The sequence below is a fragment of the Vollenhovia emeryi genome, unplaced genomic scaffold, assembly GCF_000949405.1.
Source record: "Vollenhovia emeryi isolate VEMERY1.0 unplaced genomic scaffold, V.emery_V1.0 DF939176.1, whole genome shotgun sequence".
Taxonomy (NCBI): Eukaryota; Metazoa; Arthropoda; class Insecta; order Hymenoptera; family Formicidae; genus Vollenhovia; species Vollenhovia emeryi.
In genome coordinates, this window is record NW_011967190.1 from 959970 (window position 1) to 966446 (window position 6477).

Genomic DNA, 6477 nt, shown 5'->3' on the forward strand with positions numbered 1-6477 from the left:
TGTGTATATTCGCGTAAACAATTAAAGCTTCGAAATAATTTCTTTTCAAATACGCGATAATTCGATGTTTTTTTTTGTAGACATTAATCTCGATTAATATCGTCGCTATTCCATGTTTCGTCACATGGAAACGAGAACATTATTCCCCGTTCCACGGAGCGGAATTAAGCGGACGCAAAGCACCGCGACGATGTAAAACAACGAGATATAGCGACACCACTCGAACCAACATTATCGTCGTTGGCTTCGTCCTAATCCCATCTAATCGATACGAAAGTCGCGCGCTTACTCAATGTCACCGACAGGGTCGACGTCGACAGGGAACTTTCGACACAACCGGGGGACGTCCTGTTCCCCCATCGCCGCCGTCGTCGTCGTCGTCGGCATCCTCCTGTTTCCTGCGGCGCGCAAATTTAGTAAAGTTTCAGTCGCGAAGCCGTCGCGTTGACGTTACCCTCCAATTCCCTCCTTCTTCTCCTCATCAACTACGCCGGAATCAGATTGCTTCCGCCGAATCTCCGTTCTTCGAATACTTCGCGGGTACCGCGGCGCGACGTCGCGTCGGTACATCTCTTTGAAGTTGCCACGCGCTACGCTCCTAAGTTAATCTAAGTCCGTCACTATCGGCCCTGCCGATGACTTCCGGAAAGTCTTTCGTCGCGCGCGAGGGTACCTTCCGAAGGGTCTTCAAGTAGGGCCGAGGGCCGATGGGGATTGAGAACGAGCGACGAGGAATTAGTGATTTGTAGGCAATAAGAGAGCGCGGAGTTGAGTAATCAGGAAGTTGACGAAGTTTAATGACATCCGATCAATACCAGATTTTACATACAAGCTGATCGGTCTTGATAATTTGAATAAAATAAATAGGCGTAAATGAATATATATGAACGACAGATCTAAAAGTAATATCTTTCAACTTACTTTGAGAATTGCGTTGTATTATCTTTAAAGAGACTAAAAATTTAATAATACTACAACAGAATTGTTCTAAAATTTAATAATACTACAACAGAATTGTTCTAAAATATTTTACACATTATGCAAATGTTGCATCAGTGTTGTTTATACGTTTATATGAAATCGCGATATTAAATGTTTATAAATAAAATATACATTTCATTGATATTGGACACAGTTCTTGTGTAATTTCCTAATAATTATATTATCACTGATTTGAAAAAAAATCATCACGCTATACAATTGTGTGTTTACATACATTTTACTAAATTCATGTGTGGACACACCAATACATATTTTATACGACATTTGTGAGAAAAAATCGACTCGACACTTTTTTAAATGGATCTCAATTTTTTAACTCGTATTGCGGTGCAACTGTTATTGCGACACAAAAGTACTAAGCTTAAATATTGCAATAAAACACGTTTACAGGGAATGATCTTAAATTGCATTTATGTATTCATGTGTGACCATTGAGTTTAAATCTACGTCAAAGTTCTATTTAGTCTTTATTAAAAACAGAAATTATTATATTTTATTGTATATTACACTTTTACTTGGCAATTTTTGGATAATTTCTACACGAGTACGTGTTTCGCGATGAGGAAAATAATGATAAATACTATATTTCGTAAAGCGCAGAAAGATGCAACGTAGTGATTCCAATTTCGAATTTACGCTTACTTTCGATCTTTTTGCACGATTGAGGAGTGTCAAATTATCGATCATTGTCGCATGTATCTCCAAATCGAACGTCCCTTTATCGAGCAGACCACCTGAAAAGGTAATCTGCGCCGTTGTCCGGAAAAAGCACTGTCGATGCAAATGGAAAATTGATTGAAGAGTGGTAGCTTAACCGCTTTGATAGACTATCGATCGACGGAACACGCAAAGATACCGTTTTGACCTGGCTACACTCGTAATTGTCTCGCGAGATTGGCATACAATTTCCGTCCCAAAAAAGCGACTCTTCGCCGTCCCTCCCTCCCGTCCTTGCCAACTATTTCGCGATAACGCAACTATTGAACTTTCGAAACTCCGATGCAGACTGTAAATATAGAAACCGACATCATCGTTTCTCGCATCGGCGGTGCGTGACTTAATTCGAAATTGCAATTTTAACAAAAATACACGTGCATGAGTTTGGAACTTGCGGGACAAAAACATGGTTTTGCATGGAACAACGACGTCGCGCAATTCGAACGCGCTTGTCTCTATATTATATTGAAAATATAGCCAAACTTTTTCCCGTATCAATTATAGAAATTATAAATTCGTTTTAATACACCTGTAAAACCGTAAATATGTTTTTTTATACATTAAACATTATAATTGTCTTCATAATATAATGTTTGCGTCACGATTCATTAATCTTTGAAAATTTAAAAATAAAAATAACAGAAAAAATATTTAAAATGTTAAGTATTTAAATTGAAGTGAAAAACAAGAAATATTATTCATATTATTATAATCGAATTAATTTACACAAGTTGGTACACTTGAATGTCGTGCTCACGGGCATTCACGTTTCCATGCATTTGTTTTCCTCGATGCATTACGTAACCTCGATTTATCTTGATAATCGGATGGCAAAACGCAAAATACTGTGAAAATACTGTGAAATTATGTATCAAACCATCAAGCTGCTCCTTCATCTATTGGAAAATGATTCACAAAAGTATTTTTTGCTATGGATTTTCTGTATCCTCCTCACATATGCTGCATTATATCTAGTGTGTTTTCTCATATGTATTATATATTATCATGCTTGTCTGTTGATATTCTGTGCATATGCATGACGTGAGTTTATCAATGATTACCAAAACAGGTAAGCGGTAATATACTTTTATAAGAACGTTTATCCTTTTCACAAATTTTCTATAACGAAACGTGTGCAAAAAATTAAGATGCATTAGTTAAGTTTTTATTTGTCACAATATGCAAATGTAAATACACATTGCTCCTAAATTTATCTTTAATTTAATTAACATTACTTTCAATTAAGTCATAGTTTTTTAATTATATAGATCCACAAACGCATACGGCAATGTTATACGGAAAGCGTTCAGTTTGTCTCGCAAAATACATTTCTGCACTCGCAAGAATTATAACGCGAAACTCGTGCAACATACCGGCCGCCTCCTTTCAGCGATTGTGCGATGGACTCAAAATGCATCATGGGCATTCATAAAAGCACGCTGGATTATATCCGACAAAAAAACAAACGTTTGGAAAAATCCATGCCTTTGGCTGCGCTGGCGCATTGTGCATTTAATCTGAAGCGCGTATCATAGTTTTTGTCGGCCGGCGAATTCCACCGATGTATCTCCGCGATGCACGCCAGATTATTCGCCGATTCCCTTTCATTTCCCATGTACATCCACGTTGGGGAATTAATATACGATCCCGCATATTTCCCTAATGACGCGATATCAACGTCGTTCTCGAAGGGCGAACCGAACGCAGAGCTAACGCTTTAATTTGGAAATGTAAATAGGAATTCTTATTTAAAAATTATTTTGTTAGACGACGAAAAGTTTTCAGATAACAGTTTATCTCTTTTTAACGTTACAAATAGTGTACATAGAATTTACATTTCCAATCCATATGCCATACATATGATTATAAAATCGAAAATATACTATTTTTTTCTTTCTCGTTAAGCAACTTTCATGACTAACTGACACAATAGTCCAAAATATGCCATTTCCATCTTGAGGCGAAACTTAACATTTTTTTCTCCATTTGCTCGAATCAGCGAATTTCGTCCATTGTGTAGTACACAGCGAAAAGGATCGACCGCTTAAATTCTCTCTCACGTCCGTTCGTCCCGACCGTGAGTTAAGGAATAAGTTTGCGAGCTTGCCCGGGGATGAAAAAAGGGGGGAACCCGGCCACACCGCGGGATTCTCGCCACGTTCGATTCGATTTTTTCCAAAAAGCCAAACACCGAGAAGAAGAGAGAGAGAGAGAGAGAGGACGCGTGCGCGCGCGGAGAGGAGGAACTTTTAAATATCGACGTCGCGCTGAATAATTCATCCCGTGTACACTCGCCGGATATTTCACCCCCTCGCGAGATTCCGGATTACGGGATAGATTGCACGGCTCGATCTTAGATCCCTCCCTTGATGCAGGGAGATTAATTTAATAACGGGGATCGGCGGATGAAGTCGTAAATGAAGTTGAGGAAATTCAGCAGCTAATATCGAAACGCTTTCGTTTGTTGGCGCAAAGATTACGGTATAAGTCGTTCATCTCGAAAGTAGTATAAATCCCCTCTCGTAACATTATAATTTCCCCGAAACAATTACAAAGTTCAAAGGTTTCCTATGTGACGTATTTATATTTACTCCGAAATAAGTGATCCGTGATAAGAATGATGTATTAATCACCGTGTTAATCTAAGCGATAAGCTTTCCGATGATGTTTAAATGTTGTATAAAATGTGCGCTGCGTCTCAGTATGTAAAACGTTGTCCTAGCCAAAGAAGTTATGTATTATAAACCTGTCAAAAACAATATTAAAATATACACATGTGTATCTTTCTCCTTCCTCTCTCAAACACGAGTCCGTGTCTTACGCCGCCCACCCTACGCGCTTGTGTCGCGCGCGGTAAAAGCTCCCGGTCTGGTGAAGCGAGGAAAAATTGAAATTTCAAAGAACGGCCCCCGGTCGCGACAGTCGATAGCCGGCTCTCTCGCAGCGGCTCGAAATCGGCGGCGCGATTCGCCACCTTCCCCGACAACGTCGACACGCCGGGCGTCGGCTGTCGAACGCACGGAACCTAAAGTTCCACGCTGTGATCAAACTGGTGCGCGCGGCGCGATAAGCATCGTTTGTGCGTCTGATGGCGAGCGCAGGTCGAGCACGCCATACTTGAAAGGGCTGGCAACCCCTCCCGTCCGCGCTAATTTACCGTGCAGGTTTCGCCTGCCACCCTCCTTTCCCTCTTCCGCAACCCTCTCCCACCCCCTCGCGCAGGTCGATCTGAGGTGCGTTAAGCATACATCACGTTTGTGCGTAGTACTGTGTGCTCGCGCGCGGGCCAGCTTCGATTCCGTAGTAATTTCCGGTTCGACTGGCTGGCGCTGCATCGTCATTGTGCAAAGATGAGGGGAGTGGGAGGAAAGGGGAGGAAACGGACGATGCAGGAAATAGATAATCATCGGACGTTTAATTACTTCCTAAGCGCTGCGCCAGAATTAAGTCATCACGGGCCGGGAGTTAAGCCATACACGGGGATTTGCGGACGCTACTTAGCGGCCGAATGGCGATCTATTATTCGCCACGACCTTTCATCAACAAACACGGCTGGAATGGCGCGAGTTAGAAAATCTAGAGCCGCAAGTGTCGTTTCGTTACCAAACCTGACATTCATCGGGTGTTTTCTTCCCGTTTTATCGGAAAATAATTTAGACTGCAGTACATACGTTTATAGTATCAAAAATATCGAGATACCAATATTTCTTTTAAATGTCCAGACAGATATTTTCATTCGCGAGAAACTCGAAACTAAAACCAACGGATTGCGTTTTGGAATATTTAATAATATTGTCACATTTACTGTACTTAAAAATAATATATACACGGAGTGACCGATATAATTGCCACATATCTAATTAGGGTTGGCACAACTCCAATAAATAGCAATATTTGGGACAGCTATATTTGTGGTTGTCATACCATACCCACATTGATAACTAGTGGAGACAACTATATATGCATTTTGTGCAGCAATCTTAGAGAATGTTGCAACACAGAACAATGTAGATGCCCCCACGGCAACATTTTAATTTTAGTTATTTTTGCCTTAGCCGGTCTTTCCGTGTACTTAACGTTTCAAAGATGACACGATCGGACGCGTCTCCCCGAAGTGCGATGCTCGCGACGCGTCGCTAATTCTCAATTTCAAGTATGAGAAACTATAAATCGACGCAAATGGAGTTACGTAGCCGGAGGGTAAACCGATCCCCCGTAGACACACGCGGGCGCGGGCGCGCCGAGCGCAAACTCCGCGCATGGCGGGCGGATGTAAAGTCTCTAATATGATTGTCTCTCACGCCCGGGCACGACTTCCCGCTCGTCACGCCGCGGGATTTTCTTCTTGTAGAGATATTCTCATGCAACCCGTTACACGGGAAGTTTGCCACCTCGCTAAATTAAATATGACCACGAGAGCATTCCCAATTTTATTTACAACTCGTCTCGATGACTCGCCCTCGAACAATTTCCGATTCCTCGTATTTCCGCGACCAATTTCGAACGCGGCGCGCAAAATGTCACGCTACAGCGCAGTTATTTACGTATCCCCGTGTCCCAATAATGTGTTCTCGGTACACTTTGTCTCTGCAAAAGAATATCTGTTCGGGAGTCAGATATTAATTGACTCACTTAGTATCACTTGATAAGGACCCAAAATAGGACCGAAACGTTGTATTAAATAAGTAAAGGAATATGCTAGTTTGGTTGTCTACAAGTTTTCTCTTTTAATTTCTAATTTTAAATGTACGATGAAGA